Genomic DNA, 21,156 nt, shown 5'->3' with positions numbered 1-21,156 from the left:
TCCTCCAGTTCCTTATTCCTTTGGGCACAATAGTATTCCATCACCAACATATACCACAATGTGTTCAGCCATTCCCCAATTGAAGGGCATCCCCTCATTTTCCAATTTTTTACCACCACAAAGAGCACAGCTAGGAATATTCTTGTACAAGTCTTTTTCCTTATTATCTCTTTGGGGTACAAACCCAGCAGTGCTATGGCTGGATCAAAGGGCAGACACTCTTTTATCATCACTTGTACTATTGAACATCATACAATAAGAAAGAAATTGGAGGAATGAACAATAGGCAAAGAGGAAGCACAATTTTTCCTTTATGTAAATACTATGGTGGTTTACTTAGAGAACCCTAGAGAATCAGCTATATATTAACTGAAACAATTACTTCAGCAAGTTTCAGAATATAAAATAAATACACAAGTCATCAGCATTTCTGTATATTAACTACAAAATTCAGCAGGAAGAACTAGAAAGAGAAATTCCACTTAAAATAGCTACAGAAGGTTTTTTAAAAACCCTGTCCTTCAGTCTTGGAATCAGTACTGTGTATTAGTTCTAGTGCCAAAGAACAGTAAGGGCTAAGCAGTTGGAGTTAAATGACTTACCTAGGGTCACACAGTTAGAAAGTATCCTGGACCTCCCATCTAGGTCTGACTCCTAATCTGCTGAACTGCCTAGCTACACCATACAGAATGTTTTATACACACAGATACACACACACACACACACACACACACACACACACACACACACACCCTTTGGCATCTACCTCTCAAGACTCACAAAGAAATCATTATTACAGTGATGGAACACTTTTTAAAAAATCCTACCTTCTGTCTTGGAATCAGTACAAGTACTGGTTCCAAGGCAATGTGGGTTAAGTGACTTGCCCAGAGTCATACAACTAGGAAGTATCTGAGGCAAATTTGAACCCAGAATCTCCCATCTCTAGGTCTGACTCTCAATCCACTGGGCTACCCAGTTGCACCCTCACTCATTTTTTTAAAACAAGCCCCTCCCTTCTGTCTTAGAATCAATACAAAATATTTGTTCCAAAGCAAAAGATCGGTAAACACCAGACAGGTAGAGCTAAGTGACTTGCCCAGGGTCATACAGCTAGGAAGTGTTTGAGGTCAAATTTGAACCCAGGACCTCTCATCTCCAGGATTGGCTCTCTATCCACTGAGTCACCTAGCTGTCCCTACAAAACACTCTTTCCAGAAATAAAGGCAGACCTAAATGAGTAGAAAGACACTAATTGCTCTTGAGTAGCCTTGCCAATGTAATAAAAATGACTATATTACTGAAATTAATTTATTCATTCTGTGCCATTTCAATCAGACTATTGAACAATTACTTTATAGAGCTGGAAAAAAGTATAATTAAAATCCTCCAAAGGAATAAAAGGTCAAGAATCTCAAGGGGCATAATGGGAGGGGGAGGAGTAAGAAGGAAGGAGCCAATAATCTGATTCTAGAGTTTGATAAACCTAGAATTCCTAGCTACTGGGGGAATGAATGAATGATTGGACAAAAACTGCATGGAAAACTTGACAGCAGTGTAGCAGGAATTAGATATGAACCAACATACCATCCTGGACAATAAGACAAGCTCCAAAATGGAGGGCTTTGATATAAAAGGTTCCACATTAAACAATTAGAAGATGGAGGAATGAATTGCCTCTCTGATGTATGGACAGGGGAAGAGTTCCTGACTAAACAAGGGACAGAAGAGAATCTCATGAGATAAAATGGAGATCTGATTACATAAAGTTAAGAAGTTTTTGCACAGACAAAACCAAAACAGGTAAAATGAGAAAGAAATTAGTTAACTGGGAAAAATCTTTGCAGCAAGGTTTTTTCTTTTTTTCCTGATAAAGGTCATGTCTCTGACATATAAGGAACTAATTTAGATTTGTAAGAAGAGTCATGATCCAAGGAATAAATGGCCCAGAATATGAATAGGCCAGTTTCAAAGGAAGAAATACAAAGTATCAGCAGCCATGTGAAAAAATTCTCCCTATCACTAATAATTGAGAAAGGCAAATTAAAATGACCCCAAGATTTGACCTCATATCCCTCTGGTTAGCAAAGTTGACCTAAAAGGAAAATGACCAATGTCTGAGGGGCTTCATTAGGATATTGAGGTCATAAGTGCAACACTTCTGGTGTAGCCATTTGAAAGTTCATTTCAGGGTCAGGAGGTCCTGGGTTCCCATCCTATCTCTGACTCACTAGCCATATGACTTTGGGCAAGTCTAGGTTATAGAAAAGGTGCCAGCCTATTTTATTCGAGGAATTTATTCCTCCTCCTTGAAGTGTCCTGGATCTGGGGAAATCACAGATCCAAGTCCCCATCCCTCTGTGAATTTCTAAGGATCAGATTGTAGAGTCAAGAAGCCCCAGGTTCAAATTCTGATTCTGTTACACAATAGATTTGTGACTCTGGTGAAGTTATATAGCCTTTCAGTGAGTTCCCTGGGCAATTTTCTAAGGCTCTATTGAAGGGTAAATACCAATCTGCATTGGCAAATCAGTAGGAATGTTGTTGTCCAGTCTTTTCAATCCTGTCCAATTCTTCAGGATCTCATTTGAGGTTTTCTTGGCAGAGATACTGGACTGGTTTGCCATTTCCTCCTCTGGCTCATTTTAGAGATGAGGAAACTGAGGTAAGCAGGAAAGTGACTTTTCCAGGGTCACACAGCTAACGTCTATGGTCATATTTGAACTCTGGTCTTCCTTCTCCAGGCCTGGTGCTCGCTCATTTTCCAGATGAGGAAACTGAGGCCAACAGCATTAAGTGACTTGCCTAGGGTCACACAACTAGGAAATATCTGGGCTCAGATTTTGATAATGGAGTATTTGCCATTTCCTTCTCCAGATGAAAAACCTGCAGCTAACTGGGCAAAGTGCCTTGGCCAGGGTCACACAGCTAGGAAGTGCCTGAGGCTGGATTTTGACTCATGAAGAAGAGTTTCCCTGATTCTAAGCCTAGCCCTCTCCTCACTGGGACCACTAGGAATACTATACCTCAGTGAAATCACAGTTCCAGATTTTTGTAATGGGAGCTTTTCATTTTTATTATCATTTTATTTTTTAAATTTTTTTCCATTTGAATAAGTTTATTTAGTCAATTTAGAACATTATTCCTTGGTTACAATAATCACATTATTTCCCTCCCTCCCCTCCACCCACTCTTTCCGCAGCCAACACGCAATTTCATTGGGTATTACATGTGTCCTTGATCAGAACCCATTTCCGTGTTGTTGTTTACATTAGGATGTTCATTTAGAGTCTCCATCCCTAACGGTATGCCTTCAACCCATGTATTCAATCAGTTGTTTTTCTTTGGTGTTTTTACTCCCACAGTGTTTCCTCCGGATGTGGATAGTGGTTTTTCTCGTAGATTCCTTCAAGTTGTTCCGCATCATTGCATTGCCACTAATGGAGAAGTCCATTACATTCAATTGTACCACAGTGTATCAGTCTCTGTGTACAAAGTTCTCCTGGTTCTGCTCCTCTCACTCTGCATCACTTCCAGGAGGTTGTTCCAGTCCCCATGGAATTCCTCCACTTTATTATTCCTTTAAGCACAATAGTATTCCATCACCAACATGTACCACAGTGTGTTCAGCCATTCCCCAATTGAAGGGCAGCCCCTCATTTTCCAATTTTTTTGCCACCACACAGAGCACAGCTATGAATATTTTTGTACAAGTCTTTTTCCTTATTATCTCTTTGGGGTACAAACCCAGCAGTGCTATGGATGGATCAAAGGGCAGATAGTCTTTTATCGCCCTTTGGGCATAGTTCCACATTGCCCTCCAGAATGGTTGGATCAATTCACAGCTCCACCAGCAATGCATTAATGTCCCAACTTTGCCACATCCCCTCCAACATTCATTACTTTCCTTTGCTGTCATGTTAGCCAATCTGCTAGGTGTGAGGTGATCCCTCAGAGTTGTTTTGATTTGCATTTCTCTGATTATAAGAGATTTAGAGCACTTTTTCATGTGCTTATTAATAGTTTTGATTTCTTTAACTGAAAATTGCCTGTTCATGTCCCTTGCCCATTTTCAATTGGAGAATGGCTTGATTTTTTATATAACTGGTTTAGATCTTTATAAATTTGAGTAATTAGACCTTTGTCAGAGGTTTTTGTAATGAAGATTGTTTCCCAATTTGTTGCTTCCCTTCTAATTTTGGATGCATTAGTTTTGTTTGTACAAAAACTTTTTAATTTGATGTAATCAAAATTATTGATTTTACATTTTGTGATTTTTTCTAACTCTTGCTTGGTTTTAAAGTCTCTCCTTTCCCAAAGATCTGACAAGTATACTATTCTGTGTTCACCTAATTTGCTTATAGTTTCCTTCTTTATATTAAGGTCATTCACCCATTCTGAGTTTATCTTGGTGTAGGGTGTAAGGTGTTGATCCAAACCTAATCTCTCCCATACTATCTTCAAATTTTCCCAGCAGTTTTTATCAAAAAGTGGGTTTTGCTCCCCAAAACTGGGATCTTTGGGTTTATCATAGACTGTCTTTCTGAAGTCATTTACCCCAAGTCTATTCCACTGATCCTCCTTTCTGTCTCTTAGCCAGTACCAAATTGTTTTTATAACCACTACTTTATAGCATAGTTTGAGATCTGGGACTGCAAGTCCTTCCTTTGCATTTTTTTTTCATGATTTCCTTAGATATCCTTGATCTTTTGTTCTTCCAAATGAACTTTGTTATGTTTTTTTCTAATTCCATAAAGAAGTTTTTTGGTAGTTCAATGGGTATGGCACTAAATAAGTAAATTAATTTGGGTAGGATTGTCATTTTTATTATATTAGCTAGTCCCACCCATGAGCAATCAATGTTTTTCCAATTGTTTAGATCTAGTTTTAATTGTGTGGAGTTTTTTGTAGTTGTGTTCATATAGTTCCTGTGTTTGTCTGGGCAGATAGATTCCTAAGTATTTTATATTGTCTAGGCTGATTGTAAATGGAATTTCTCTTTCTAATTCTTGCTGCTGAGATGGATTGGAGATATATAGAAATGCTGATGACTTATGTGGGTTTATTTTGTATCCTGCAACTTTGCTAAAGTTGTTGATTATTTCGACTAGCTTTTTGGTTCATTCTCTAGGATTCTTTAAGTATACCATCATATCATCCACAAAGAATGATAACTTGGTCTCCTCATTGCCAATTTTAATACCTTCAATTTCTTTTTCTTCTCTAATTGCCACAGCTAGTGTTTCTAGTACAATGTTAAATAATAGAGGTGATAATGGGCATCCTTGTTTCACTCCTGATCTTATTGGGAAGGCTTCTAGTTTATCCCCATTGCAGATGATGTTTGCTGATGGTTTAGATAAATACTGTTTATTATTTTTTGGAAAGGCCCTTCTATTCCTATATTTTCTAGTGTTTTCAATAGGAATGGGTGTTGTATTTTATCAAAGGCTTTTTCTGCATCTATTGAGATCATCAGGTGATTTTTGACAGTTTGCTTGTTGATATGGTCAATTATGTGAATAGTTTTCCTAATGTTGAACCATCCTTGAATTCCTGGTATGAATCCTACCTGGTCATAGTGAATAACCCTTGTGATGACTTGCTGGAGTCTTTTTGCTAGTATCCTATTTAAGATTTTTGCATCTATATTCATTAAGGAGATTGGTCTATAGTTTTCTTTCTCTGTTTTTGACCTGCCTGGCTTTGGAATCAGTACCATGTTTGTGTCATAAAATGAATTTTGTAGAACTCCTTCTTTGCTTATTCTGTCAAATAGTTTGTATAATATTGGGATTAGTTGTTTTTTGAATGTTTGATAGAATTCATTTGTGAATCCATTTCGACCTGGGGGTTTTTTCTTAGGGATTTCTTTGATGTCTTGTTCACTTTCTTTTTCTGATATGGGATTGTTTAGGTAATTTATTTCTTCCTCTGTTAGTCTAGGCAATTTATATTTTTGTAAGCATTCAACCATTTCACCTAGATTGCCATATTTGTTTCCATATAATTGGGCACAGTAATTTTTAATGATTGCCTTAATTTCCTCTTCATTAGAGGTGAGGTCTCCCTTTTCATCTTGGATACTATCAATTTGATTTTTTTCTTTCCTTTTTTTAATTTGACTGACTAGTACTTTGTCTATTTTATTCGTTTTTTCAAAGTACCAGCTTCTAGTCTTATTCATTAAATCAATAGTTCTTTGAATTTCAATTTTATTAATTTCTCCTTTGATTTTTAGGATCTCTAATTTAGTCTTCATCTGATGATTTTTAATTTGTTCCCTTTCTAGTTTTTTAATTTGCGTGCCCAATTCATTGACCTCTGCCCTTCTTAATTTATTAATATATGAACTCAAGGATATAAATTAGTCCCTGAGTACTGCTTTGGCTGCATCCCATAGGTTTTGAAAGGATGTCTCATCATTGTCATTTTCTTCAATGAAGTTATTAATTGTTTCTATGATTTGTTCTTTAACTAACTGGTTTTGGAGAATCGTATTGTTTAATTTCTAATTAACTTTTTATTTACCTCTCCATGTACCCTTACTAATTATTATTTTCATTGCATTATGATCTGAGAAGGTTGCCCTTTTACACTTGTTGCAATGTTTTTATGCCCTAATACATGGTCATTTTTTGTGAATGTACCATGTGCTACTGAAAAAAAGGTATATTCCTTTTTGTCCATATTTATTTTTCTTCACATGTCTACCAACTAATTTTTCTAAGCTTTCATTCACTTCTCTTAGCTCTTTCTTATTTATTTTTTGGTTTGATTTGTCTAGTTCAAATAGAGGAAGGTTCAGGTCTCCCACTAGTTTAGTTTTTCTGTCTATTTCATCCTTGAGCTCCACTAGTTTCTCCTTTAGAAATTTGGATGCTATGCCATTTGGTGCATACATGTTAAGTACAGATATTTCCTCATTGTCTATACTGCCTTTTATCAGGATGTAATTACCTTCCCTATCTCTTTTAATTAGATTTATTTTTACTTTGGCTTTGTCAGATGTCATGATTGTGACTCCTGCCTTCTTTTTATCAGTTGATGCCCAGTAAATTTGGCTCCATCCTCTTACTTTCACCCTCTGCATATTTATCTTCCTCATGTGTGTTTCTTGTAAACAATATATGGTAGGGTCTTGGATTCTAATCCACTCTGCTATTTGCTTGCATTTTATGGGTGAGTTCATTCCATTCACATTCAGAGTTACGATTACTAGCTGTATATGTCCCAGCATTTTGATTTCTACTCCTGGTCCTGCCTTTTCTTCTTTCACTATTTCCTTCTACACCAATGTTGGTTTATAATCAGTCCCTCTAGTTCCCACCCTTAGTTTACTTCCCTTTCTACCCCTCCCTTCTTATTCCCCACCTTATTTTCCCTGTAGTCTTTCTAAAATTGCCCCCCACCCTCTCCCGCCCTTGTACTGCTTCTGTCCCCACCAGTCCTTTTGTTACCCTTCTACTCCCCTATAGGGCGCAAATCTATTCTCTGCCCCAGTGGATTGGATTGTTCTTCCCTCTTTGGGTCAGTTTCAAAGCACTTAAGAGTTGAGTATTTCCAATCTCCAACCTCTTTACCCTTCCAGTGTATTGATGCTTTCCCCCCTCCTGCCAAGAGCTTCTTTGTGACATATAAATTTACCCCCATTTGTTTATTTTCCCATTTCTTTTCGTAGTAACCTTTTTTTTAGCTCTAGTTGTACATATATATATACACATATATATGTATTTATGCATGCATATATCTATATACCTATTTATGTCTTGTCCTTTTATCCTATACAGTTTGTCACTGTTCCCTCTGAGTGTAATTCTTTTAGCTGCCCAGGTGATAGCAACAGTTTTTAACAGTTACCAATGACCCAATTTCTTATAGGGATACATATCATTCTAACTTATTGAGTCTCTTAAAATTTTTTTTGTTGTTTTGTTTTGTTTTTCTTTTTTCCCTCTTTTTTAATTACCTTTTGCTGATTCTCTTGAGTTCTGTGCTTGGACATCAAATTTTCTGTTCAGGTCTGGTCTTTTCTTTACGAATGCTTGGAATTCTTCCATTGTGTTGAATGACCATACTTTCCCCTGTAAGAATATAGTCAGTTTTGCTGGGTAGTTGATTCTTGGTTGTAGACCTTGTCCCCTTGCTTTCCAGAATATCATATTCCATGCCTTTTGGTCCTTCAATGTGGATGCAGCCTGATCCTGCGTTATCCTCACTGTGGTTTTGTGGTATCTGAATTACTTTTTCTTCAGTCTGATAGTTCTTGAATTTGGCTATAACATTCCTGGGTGTTGTCAGTTGGGGATTAAATACAGGAGATAATCTGTGGATTCTTTCAATCTCCACTTTTCCCTCTTGTTCTAGGATATCAGGGCAGTTTTGCTGAATAATTTCCTGTAATATAATGTCCAGGCTTTTTCTTTTGTCATGGTCTTCTGGTAGACCAATGATTCTTAAATTGTCTCTTCTCGAACGATTTTCTAAATCATCTGTTTTGTGAATGAGATGCTTCATATTTTCCTCAATTTTTTATTCTTTTCGTCTTGTTTTAAAGTGTCCTGCTGCCTTGTGAGGTCACTTAATTCCAGTTGTTGTATTCTTGTTCTTAAAGACTGAATTTCATCCCTGGCATTTTGGTCATCCTTTTCCTTCTGGTCTGATTTTCTTTGAAGGTCATCTTTCATCCTCTTTACCTCGTCTTTCATCTCCTTTGTCTCATCTTTCATCTTCTTTGCCTCATCTTTCATCTCCTTTGCCTCATTTTTCAAAAGGTTGATTTTGGCTTTCAAGACGCTATTTTCTCGTTTTAGTTCAAGTGCCTCTGTTTCCAGATCATTTATCTTAATTTAAATTCTTTTCTCAATTGTCTTCAGCCTCTCTTAATTGTGTTTTGAGTTCTTCCACAGCCTGTATCCAATTTGCTGGGATTTCTGATTTATCATTTTCTGATCTCTCCCCCTCTGTTCCGTTTGCTGAATAGAAGCTGTCTATTGTAATTTCTTTCTTCTTTTTCTGTTCTTTGCTCATATTCACCCCTTCTTTACTCCCCATATTTGTCTGTGTGCTTGCTCCTCTCATTTTTTTTTTGGTTTTGGGGGCTTCGGTCAGTCTCCCCTCTTGGAGCTTTAACAGAAGATCTCTCGGTATAGTCTCTGAGGGAGGGTTGTTGGGGGCTTGAGCTTCCCTGTCCTCTGGAGGCTTTTGATTGGATTAAAGTCCAGCAGTCAATGAGGATGGGTGTGGAGCTTGGGCTTCCCTGAATTCTGGAGAGTTTTGTTGGGATTAAGTTCAGCTTAGTTGGGCTGGGTGTGCTCTGAGTCCAAAACCTCCTGGAAGGCTGGAGCAAATATGGAGGATCTCCACAGCTCTGGCCAGGCTGCCAGGTCTATGCTCCCTCTCTAGCTTCTTCCTCTCCATCTGTGTAGATGCTCTGAACTTGGCATAGCCCTGCCCGCAAGGTACACCCTCCAGACCAGCACCTTTGCCTGCCCAGAAGTTCCTGCTGCCGCTGGAGTCTCAGTGCTCTAGGTGAGAGGGGGGAGGGGTCCTGGGACCTTCCTTCTGTCTTCTCCTTAAACCCGAGTGTTCTAGGATTCTGGCTTTCTGGGGGGGGGTTTCTAGACCACCATCTTGACTCTGCCTCCTCTTTATTATCGTTTTAAACAGTTAGGAAAATAATAATAATGGAGAATAACAAAGGGGTGTACTTAAGTGTTCAATTGGCAGTGCTAGAGTTCCAGAGAACAAGAGACTACTCAGACTTGGAGAATGTCAGAGCTTTTGAAAATGAGATGGATGTGCTCCAGAAAAGGGAAATGACTTCCAAGTTCATCCAGAAAATGAGTGGCAGATTTGGAAGCAACTGTGTGGCAGTGAAAAGCATCGTGGGTCTAAAGTCAGTCATTTCCCATCTCCAAACCTTAGTTTCCTAGTTTTTAAAATCAGAGAGTTGAACTAGGGCATCTGTAAGGTCCACTTGAGTATACCTTTCTATGAGCTATGACTCAAGCCCAGGCCTTCAGGGCACCAATGTTCTTTCTGTGAGTCATTGCCAGAGAAGGACTGGCAGAAGAGATGACGACTCTTTGTTGAGCTGGGTAGCTCTGGAATCATGAGGCACCAGGGTGAAGTGGTGACCAGCCCACACAGAGCTTGGAGGGAGCCTTCCCTGGGAGGAGTTCACTTCTAACAAAGAGCCCATTCCATACCCTGGAGTGGTTGGAAGCCTTGCCTAGATGACCAGGAAGTGGACTTTGTTAGCTTGTCAGGCTCATCTCTGGCTCAGACATGGTGACACCTAGTTGGTGGAAGCTGGTCTAGGGAAGTTGGTCAGTTGTTTATCTGTACTGCTAGGCAACCAGAAGGGAGGTTCACAGGGATTCTTTTTCTAGCTCAAGAGCTGAATTTTTGTGAAATCCAAGTCATTTCACCTTGGATGGTGGGTGGGGGTAGGAGAGAGACAGAGAGCTTTGCTATCTAGCTTCTTTTTTTAACCCTTACCTTCTGTCTTATAATAGGCAATTGAGAGTAAATGACTTTCCCCAGGTCACACAACTAGGAAGTGGCTGAGCCCAAATTTGAACTCAGGTCCTCCTGACTCCAGACTTGGCTCTTTATTCCTTTAGCCACCTGGCTACTCCCTACCCAGCTTACTTTTGAACACTTGAGGCAGCTTCTTGACCCCAACACAGTGTCCATCAGATTCTAAGCATTGTTGGTGAGTAGAGAATTGTCAGAGGAGTCATAATCCCAGGGATTACTGGAAAAAGTTGAACAAAAGAAATCAACATACAAAATAACATAGATAATGTTAATTTGTGGTTTTCAGAGTTGCCATGTTTCTTGATGCCATTTCTATTTACAGTCTAAGAATGCCAAAGCTAGAAGGGTTTTCAGGACACAAAAGAGAATCCCACCAGACCCATCTCCACCCCTGCCACCAACTTCAGTTTTCCAGTAGTTGATCCCCTTGAATCTTGCCATCTGTCCTGCTGCGGAACCCTAAAGTTCCCTGGGCTTTGCCATATGCTCTCTGCTGTTGCACCCTGATGACCCCCAAGCCTTTCTATCCACCCTGCAATTGAACTCTCCTGTATGTATACACTGGCTCCTCCATTTAAAGGGGGACTTCCTCGCATGGTTTGTCTCACTGTTCCATTTGTACAACCAGGTCCCAATTAGTGAGGAGAAAGAATCCTATAGTGGCATTATTTAAATTCCCACTAAATATTTCCATTGGGCTGGCACCAACTGCCATATTTTCCATAATTATAACTTTGAATAGCCTGAATTTGAATCCATGTGATCAATTTGGGATTAATTTGTTCTCACTGATTGGTTGAACACTTAGTCCAGGTGCTTGACATAGTAAGTGATTAATAAATTCCTTTTCATTCATTCATTCATTCATTCATTCAGCAAATGTCAGAACTAGAATGTGAGAACACTGAAGACCAATTACAGACCTCGGGGAGGGAGGTCATTGAGTTCAGTTTCTTAACTTTATAAAACAGAAAATGGAAACCCAGAAGAAATGACTTGCCCAAGGTCACACAGCTAGCATATGATAAAACTGGGACATGAAACGTCAGGATTCTGATTTCAAGTCCACTGCCTTTTGTTTTTCTGACCATAAGCACACAAAGAGAATGTTTCTAGCTGTGCAGAACATAAAAATGATGTGTAAAACTGGGACTCTCCATTTCCTATTCCTTGCTTTAAAAAAGAGAGAGAATAATCATTCCACATGTTCCTTTTAAGATTCTTCTGCTTATATCTGCTTCACTTGTCTATCCTGCTTCTTTGTGCTTCCCCCTATGCATTTTAGAAACATTTCAATGGCCCTTTTTTGAGCCTCACTATTATTGATCTTCTTTCCCAGAAGGACCCCTCCCCCTGCATTAGAAACCAAGAGAAAGGAGGAAGAATTATATCAACAAAACATGGGAAAGCCAAAGAAACCCATCCAAAATGTCCTTCTCTGCCCCATCAGGACACTGTCAGGAGATAGGTACCAACGTTCATCATCTATCCTCTGACGACTGGGGCTGCTAATTGCCTGGAACAGAGTTCTGAAGTCTTTCAAAGGCATTTTTCCTTGTGATGTTGTGGCACTTCTGTGAATTGTCTTCCTGGTTCTACTGCCCACTCCACTCTGTATCCGTTAATGGCACTTTGGATTTTCTAAAGCATCCCTTTCATCATTACTTCCAGCATAATAATATTTCATTACATCCATATACCAGAGTTTGTTCAGCCAGTTTCCGATTGATGGTACTCTCTTAGATCCTAGTTCTTTCTTTTCTATTTCTCCCTTTAATCTCCCCTTTCAGAATTAGGAAATTTGTTTTGCTTGCTATTCCCTGCTCAGTATTATCCTCCCCATCACCATCCCTGCTTGTTTCCCTGTTGAGTTAGATGTGTTTTAACACCACCATGTATGGGGGCAGGGGGAGTGTGCACTTGAGAAAGGGGGATGAAGTTTATCTGATGACCACATCCTCATCTTCCATGGGCTGTGGTGGTGCTGTGCTACTGTGCTAACATTCTAAGAGGAGAAGGAGAAAAAACCTCAAGTGTTGTTTCAGAACCATAATGCCTTCAATGAGAAGAGAAGCAAAAGTCTTTAGTGTCAATGGTTCCCTTATGAGAATTTTAGGAGGGGAAAAAGAGATGTAAAAAGAAATACATATTCGTTTTGAAAGGAGGAAGATGGGACAGGACTTGGTATTTCTCATTATTTTTTTTCTTACTTGTTTTCTCTCTCTCTCTCTCTCTCTCTCTCTCTCTCTCTCTCTCTCTCTCTCTCTCTCCCTCCCTCCTCTCCCATCTCTCTTTCTTTTTTCTTCCTTCTCCCTTCCCTTGCCTTCCCTTCCCTTCCCTTCCCTTGCCTTCCCTTCCCTTCCCTTGCCTTGTCTTGCCTTCCCTTCCCTTCCCTTCCCTTGCCTTGCCTTCCCTTGCCTTCCCTTGCCTTCCCTTCCCTTCCCTTCCCTTCCCTTGCCTTGCCTTCCCTTCCCTTGCCTTGCCTTGCCTTCCCTTCCCTTCCCTTGCCTTCCCTTCCCTTGCCTTGCCTTGCCTTGCCTTGCCTTGCCTTGCCTTGCCTTGCCTTGCCTTGCCTTGCCTTGCCTTGCCTTGCCTTCCCTTCCCTTCCCTTCCCTTCCCTTCCCATCCCATCCCTTCCCATCCCTTCCCATCCCTTCCCTTCCCTTCCCTTCCCTTCTGTTACCTCCCCTCCCCTCACCCAAATTTCTCATAATTTCCATGTGTAGGAAGAAAGGTATACAAACACCAACCAGAATAATGTTATAGATCCTATGATCCCCAAAATAACTCCATAAAAATCATAAGCAATTATGAAAAGGAAAAAAAAGTTTTTTCCATAAGAACTACATGAATGCCTAGAAGAAACAAAGCAAAAGAAAAAAAATAAGTAAAAGCTCCAGAGGAAAAAAAACTGGGAGAATAAATTGCTTGTAAGAGAAAGTTAAGAACCTAACCCAAGTAACAGATACAGCCTGAACCCTAGAATAGACCAAAAAGAAACCAATGACTCCATAAGATAGCAAGAAAAATTAGAACATTTTTTAATGAATAACATTTATAAAGTAACTGCTAGTTTTTACAAAACTAACCGAAAAAGTCACTCAAGGAAAGAGAATTTAAGAATCATTGGATTTGCTGAAAACCATGATACACTATATTCCAATTAACCATAAATAAAAACTGTCAGCTTCTACTAGAAATGAGAGCTCTTGAAGAATAATTTTCCAAAAGGCAAAAGAGATAGGCTTCAACCAAGGATAACTTTCATTGTAAAGTTGAGTATAATCCTATAGGAAGAACATGGATTTTTAAGAAGATAGATGACTTCCAAGTATTCCTGATGAAAAGACCAGAACCTAGTAGGGACTTTAAAATGCAAACTTCAGAGTCAAGAGAAACCTAGAAAAGTAAATATATTTGAGCAACTGGAGTTGAAGGAGTTCAAAAAGAAAAAACTGATCCCTACCTCCCCCTTAGATATTTGTGGGTCAGTGTTGATTTCTTTAGGACCTTCTATGGAGTTCTCAGGATACAGTGCTAGAGAGCTTTCCTAGGATTCCAAGGCTCTGACCACCCTGAGGCTTGGGGAAGTGACAAGAAAGAGGACCTCAATTGCTACTCCCTCTGGACACAGCTTTTTGAACCAAAGGATAATATTTCTGACCAATCCCTAATCCACTATAGAGAGTTTGGGCTTCTTTGCCCATGGTGCTGCCTTTACTGGTGGCCCCCTTTTTTATTGTCTGTGGCCTTTGGAATGACTTTTTGTGGAGTTTGAGGGGGGACTAGAATTCATTAGTGGTAATTTATCATTGGATTTCTTGCTCATTTCTTATTAGATCTGTACAATGTACAAATGTCAGCTTTTTTCTAGAATAGGAGTTAGGAGTCCTGGGTAGTCCATCTCCCCTTTGGGCATCCATCCTGACTGGAAGTCTCTCCATTGCTTTTTTTCTCCCGACTCCAACCTCTTTTTCCCTAGCAGAGTAAGTTCTATTTGTGCTCAGGCTTATGTTCTCCATTTTTATTCCACTCCACACACCCCTGCAGCCTGGCTTCTCTGCCTGACGCCTGGCCTGATCACCCCTATTCATTTGTGTGCCTTCGGGGAGTGAACCTGCACCCTGGATGCCAAGGAAATGGAGTCTGTACAAACAAGCCTTATCCCCACTACTAATTGAACAATCACTCACCGCCAACAGCCATAATTATTTTTAATCCTTGTCTCAGAGGGATGAAATGAGCCTGCCACATGTGGTTGTTGGGCACCGCACCCAGACCAGAGGCTGTGCTAGCATGTCAATAGACTGTTTTATGGGTGGCATGTGCCAATAAAGAGAAACAAACCAGATCTCCAGTTGGTTTCTTGAAATAGCCCCTGGGCCATGCTACTGTGGTATCATTATTTCACGGGAATGTTGAGCTGAAGGAACTTTTGAGATCATCTGGTACAGTCCTCAGATTTTATAGAAGATGAAAGTGGGGAAACTGTGGGAATGGAGCTTGCCCAATAAAACTAGGAAATGGCAGGCCCAAGATTTGAGCCTGGCTTCTGGTACCATATTGGATTCTTTTTTCTGTCTCTAGAACAATCCCCAGCAGGTGCCTTTAGGAATACTTTCCCATCTCCTCATCCTTGACTACTTGTAGTAGCCTACTGATTAGTCTGTCTGCCTCAATTCTCTCCCCATGCTAATCTGTCCTCCACTCATCTGTCAAAACCATCTTCCTGAAGTGCAACTCTGACGATGTGACTCCATCTCCCTACCACCGATAAACTCCATTGGCTCCCTATTGCCTTCAGGATAAAATATATATTCCTCTGTTGATTTTTCAAAGCCTTTCATAATGTGCCCCATTCCCCCAGCTCACCTTTCTAATCATCTCGCACTTCACTCCCCTGCATATATAGAAGGAAAGAAGTACATTGTAGACACTGAAGACAGAGTAAATAGATCATCTCCCCAAAAGAATCATGTAGGACTAAGGAAAGGAGAAATATTAATATATTTACATATCAGTATATTTTTTCTTTCCTATTTTTTTCTGGACCATTTGGGGTGCCAGAAGGTAGACTGGGTGGCCTCTGGGAGTTAAATCAGATCCTTTGGGCCTTTGGCCATATCATTAGCTGATCACTATATGGAGAGGACTGGTTGCTCTGTCATTCAAGGCTCCCTTAAAGAAACTGGGCATATTTAATCTGGAATAGAGAAAGCTCAGAGGTTCCTAGATCTACAGCTGAAAGGTCCATGGAGGCCAGTGGATCCAACTTTCAGTTGTTGTTGGGTTGTTGTGGCTATTGCTGTTGCTACAGAGCACCGTACTGATGTACAGGGCAGCTAGGGGTGTCATGAATAGAGGCCTGGCCCAGCAATCAGGAGGTCCTGGGTTCAAATGTAGTCTCAGACATTTCCCAGCTGTGTGACTCTGGGCAAGTCACTTCACACTGTTTGCCTCGGTTTCCGCATCTGTAAAATTGGGGTAATAAAAGCACTTTCATTTCCAAAGTTAAGTTTTAAGGATTAAATAAGACAATCTTTGTAAAGCACTTAGCACAGTGCCTGGCACATAGCTGTTGTTATCGTTCAGTCGTTTTGAACCCTCCATGACTCCTTTTGGGGTTTTTTGGGCAAAGGTTCTAGAGTGGTTTGCCACTTCTTTCTCCAACTCATTTTATAGATGTGGGCACTTACTTAATAAATACTAGCTATAATGATTATTGGGGCAGCTAGGTGGTACAGTGGATAGAGCGCTGGGCTCGAGTCTGTTCAAATCTGACCGTACACACTTACTAGCAGTGTTACCCTGGGCAAGCCACTTGATCCAGTTTGCCTCAGTTTCCTCATCTGGAGAAGGAAATGGCAAAAACCACACCTATATCTTTGTCAAGAAAACCCCAAAAGGACCATGAGTTGACTTCAAATGCAACCTGAGACACTAGTTGTGGGACCCTGGGCAAGTCACTTTCCCTTGTTTGCCTCAGTTTTCTCATCTGTAAAATGAGATAGAGAAGGAAATGGCAAACTAACTGTGTGATCCTGGACAAGTCACTTCACTTTGCTTGCCTCCGTTTCCTGATCTGAAAAGTGAACTGGAGAAGGAAAGGGCAAAAACCACTTCAATATCTTTGCCAAAAAACCCTAAATGGAGTCATGAAAAGTTGGACCTCATTTGACTTACGTTATCTCATTTGATCCTCACAACAGCCCTGTGAGGCAGGGCCCAGAGAAGATAAGGGACTCCCCCAGGATCACTCAGCTAGTAAATATCTGAAAGGCAATTTGAACCCAGGCCTTCTTGATTCCAAGTCCATCACTCTATCTGCTTAATTCACTTGGAAGCTCCTTAAGGGTGGTTTGACTTTTGCCTTATCCCTAGAGTTTTGTTTGGTGTCTGGAACATGGTAGGGGCTTAATAAATGTTTGCGGATTGATTGCCTGGTATTTACTTGCCGCACTCAGGGAGGCTTTGAGGACCCCCTTCTTATGTTAAGCGTTAGCAATTCATGTGTCAGGGAAATCAGCCTTGTTGGGCTTGGCCTCAGAGGCCCAGGAACAGAAGAAGGACGTTGTAGGAAGTCAGATTTGGGCTAAAGCATTAGCGCTGTCCCAGAGTGGAATGGGCTGACTCAGACGGCGGTAGCCTCCCCGTCATTGGAGTTTTTCAAGCAGTGCTTAGATGACCACTTGCCCAGGAGGCTGCCACAGAGATTGGGGTTCAGGTATGGATTGAACGGCGTGCCCTCCGAAAGCCCTGCCCACTCAGAGTCGATGAATGCGCTCTTTGTGATGTGGGCATGGAAATAACGTTGGGGAAGAGGCAGGCCCAGTTATTTCCTGCCTTTGACAACAGCTTGCAAATACTTCTGCTTGGCGGTAGCCTGTGGAAAGAGCTAGAAGTCCAGGTTTTCATCTCAGCCCATCGCTGGCCACCCAGGTGACCTCGGCCTTCCCTGGCGCCATTTTTTTCCAGGAGGGAAATGAGGGAGTTGGGTGAGATGCTCTGGGACAACCCCTCTTCTACTATATTCCAATGGTTCACCAAGGGAGTTGCTCATTCCCTACTGTGGATGCTTAATCTGTTCAAATCCTCTAGCTATTGGGAGCCAGGAGTCACAGGCTAGCTGGGGTCACCCACCTAACCATCCATCACCTGCTGGCCAACCTTGTGGGGCTGAGTCTCCCTCTCCTGGTGCCCAGACTTGGCTTCAGTCTTCCTGCCTTGGGCTCTGCCAGGACCCAGTGAGGCGTCCAAGGTGAAGTGGATGTGCAAGGAAGAGGCCGCCGAGTGGAAGGAAGGCCTCTTAGCAAAGGGTGTGGCCCCAGCCTCTCTTCTGCTTGCCTTTCATTTTGTTCATGGGATGCCTTTTCTTTTTATTGCCAGTAAATGCCTCTGCAATTGAACACTCCATTTCCTTAGTATGAAGCACATCCTGGCCCAAATGGGGGATAATCAAAGGCCCTTGATGTCTGGCTTTGATGTTTGCGTTTGATTATGACAGTGTGTTCCTCTGGAAATCTGTCATAGTCTAAGCCTCTTATTATTCTCTAAGTTCACCCTGAGGACAGCCGAAAACACTCCTTTGGGAGTCAGGAGGCCTCAGACAAGGCTCTTCCCCTTCCTGGGCCTCAGCTTCCTCTGGGAAGTGAGAGGGATGATCTCTAAGGCTCCTGCCCACTCTGACCAACCATGAATTTATCTGATCGAGGCCCCTCTATGACTGGCTTCTTGTGTTTCCCTGGACAAGTACCTACCCTGTTAAGGTTCCTTCTGGCTCCAACGTGTATGTTCCAGGGTCCTAACCAGCTCTGGCACTCGGTATTACAATCCTCTTCTGTTCCAAGTGCCTTCAAGCTCCTAACGCTTTCTGTTCTCAGAACCTCAAAGATCTTATATTCTCCATTCCAACATATATTCCAGCTCTGCCTATTATTCTCTGTTCTAAATTCCCTCCCAGTTCTGACACTGTATATATTAAAACCCCTCCAGTCTCCGATATCGGAGGTTCTAAGGTCCCTCACTCATCTGCCATTTTATGTTCTAAGCTTCTCTTCAGCTCAGAAATGATCCACTCTAAGGTTCTTTCTAACTCTGACAATCTGTTTAAAGATCCTCCCAGCTCCAACATTCTCAATTCTAACTTCACTGTAGGCTCTGACATTATACATCTTACCACCTCGCACATCTCTGACATGTTCTGAGGTCTTTTCCAGGTCCGATATGGCATAGTGGATAGAACGTTACGTTGGAGTATGGAAAGCCAGGGTTCAAATCTTGTCACATTTAGCATCTGTATAACTCTGGGCAAATCACTTGGATGCCCTATTCCAAGAAATCATAAATTGAAGCTTCTCAGGCCTATTAGGATCAGAGGACAGTGAAAATACAACGAATTTGTCAGTTAGCCTCTTGAAAGAAACCCTAAAAGGAAAACCAGGAACATCATAAACAAAATCTAGAGCTTCTAGAACAAAGAAGCCAAAAAGAAACATTTCAAGTACTAAGGGCCACTGTCAGGTTTGAACAAGATTAGACAGATGTCAACATAAAGGAGAAGAGAACTTGGAATTCATATTCCAAGAGACAAATGATAAAAAGACTTAGACCCGTGGTTAACCTATCCAGCAAAAATGAGTAGAACTCCGTAGCATGGGGGGGTGGAGGGGAATTAATCTTCAATGAAATCAAGTATCTCTAAGCATTCCTGATGAAAAGACCGGAATTGAGTAGACACTTTGAAATGGAAATGAGGGAATCATGAGAACAATATCAAGGTATGCAGTCAGTGGAAAGAGAATTAGGTGAGGACAAATCTTTTTGACATAACATTAGGGAGAACAAAAAAGTATTCCCCCAGAATCCTAATGTCATCAAGGGTCTAGGAGAAAGCTAACTAAGAGAGACAGAGGGTCTCCACTTGATTATGCTCCATTTATAGAATGGAGAAGAATCTTGGGAGAAGTTAGAAATGGAAGGGATATAGTACTATATTGGGGAGGAAAGGAGGAAGAAAGAAAGGGAAATGAAAAGTATTCGTATATGGGAGAAGGAATTGTGGCGGACAATGGGCATCCAATGAACCTCACTTCCATCTAAACTCCAGAGAGGTTCAGCAACTTGCCCAAGATTATGCAATTAGCAACCAGAAGTTGGCATTTGCACCCAGGTCCCCTGGTCCCAGATGCACCACATGGCCTCTATTTTTTATTTTTTATATCTCCTTTTCTAGGATTGGAACCTACCCAGGTGTATCGAAGTGATTGTATTTTCTAGGTCTTTAGGAATGAACTTTCCCTCCTGATTCAGCCCCCAAAACATGGCTGACATAAAGAATCCCTTTGGTCTTTCTTCCCTTGGCTAATCTCCCTAGTATCCAAAGAAATTAATTTAAGAAGCAAAACTTCTGGTGTGCCTTTTCAGCCTGCTTCCTCCTAGTAAATACACAATTACTATTGCCATTCAGAAATATTTTGCCCTTGGATACATTTTTTAACCCTTGTCTTCCATCTTAGAATCGTTACTAAGGGCTACACAATGGGGGTTAAGTGACTTGCCCAGGGTCACACAGCTAGGACACATTTTTAACAGATGCTTTAAAAGTTCTGTGCTTTAAAAGAAAAAAGCCAAAAGTATAACTCCACTAAGAGGTTGCCTTCACCTCCCAGCTCAACACCACATAAACAAATTCCCCAGAGGAATACTCTCTTTTCAAGTTGTCTTATTTCTTACTTTTGATGTTGTCAAAGAAATACAAGCGTGATCACAGGACTCTTTGATGTCCAAACCTTCAACTGCCCCGCCCATATAAATCAGCTACATATAAATAACTGATATGCTAATATCCTTCACCAACTTATGAGTAGGATAAGCATGGCCCCTGCAGTCTTAGTTACACTCAAAATTTGCTTTTCTCCTTTAAATAAGATCAACTTCATTATTGCCATTGTTTCAGTACTGATCTCCTTTCAGCAGTGAGATCTCAAGGTATCCCTGTCCCAGCCCTCCTGTAAATCCCCCATACTGAATCCATCTTACACCTTTTTAATATTTCTTCGGTACCAGGGCATCATTCCTCCCCATCATTTGTCCCATCAGAGTAACCAGAATGCCATTCTCCTTATTTCCCTGGAAATGACAGTATAAAAACCTAACATCAGACCTGAGGCTTCTCTGTTTCTTCATCAGTAAGATGAGAGGGCTGGATTCGATAACTTCAATGTCCTTCCCTTTCTACATCTCGGATCCTATCAGAAAAAGTCCTCTGTTGCAGTTGAGGATTATTGGAGCCAGGAAAAACTCATCGGAAACCCCCAGCGTCACTCACTGGAGCACGATTTGGAGGTTCCAGATGCTTTTGCCCATCGGCCACAAATGTCTGAATTTTGTGGGCCCAGTTGGTCAAAGTCACCAGTTGTTGTATGTTAATGACAGCACCACTGCACACCTGTATAGTCATTTGTCTAGATATGATCATTCAGCTGAACAACCCGTAAGGCATTCAACTTTCTGCTCAACTGATAGCATGACTTGGCCAATGTCAGAAGGGAGGGGAGGATGGAAGGGAGGGAGAGAGGAAAAGGGAAGAAAGAAAAGAAGAAAAAGAAGGAA

The 21,156-nt window shown here is 41.0% G+C and overlaps 1 protein-coding gene across 2 annotated transcripts in view; it reads left to right on the top strand.

Moving 5' to 3' along the window:
- The first annotated feature begins 9,303 nt into the window (after positions 1-9,303).
- LNX3 (ligand of numb-protein X 3) overlaps positions 9,304-21,156 on the top strand; it is a 59,595-nt gene continuing 47,742 nt past the window's right edge. Inside the window, exon 1 of one of the 2 annotated variants that reach the window (XR_008914671.1) lies at positions 9,304-9,531. The gene's annotated coding sequence lies outside the window, so the exon portion shown is untranslated. The remainder of the gene's footprint in view (positions 9,532-21,156) is intronic. The other variant, XM_056809459.1, reaches the window with a different exon arrangement.

Source organism: Monodelphis domestica, chromosome X (genome assembly GCF_027887165.1).
Source record: "Monodelphis domestica isolate mMonDom1 chromosome X, mMonDom1.pri, whole genome shotgun sequence".
Lineage (NCBI taxonomy): Eukaryota > Metazoa > Chordata > Mammalia > Didelphimorphia > Didelphidae > Monodelphis > Monodelphis domestica.
The sequence above is the reverse complement of the archived record's forward strand: the minus strand, read 5'-3'. Positions and strand labels throughout refer to the sequence as shown.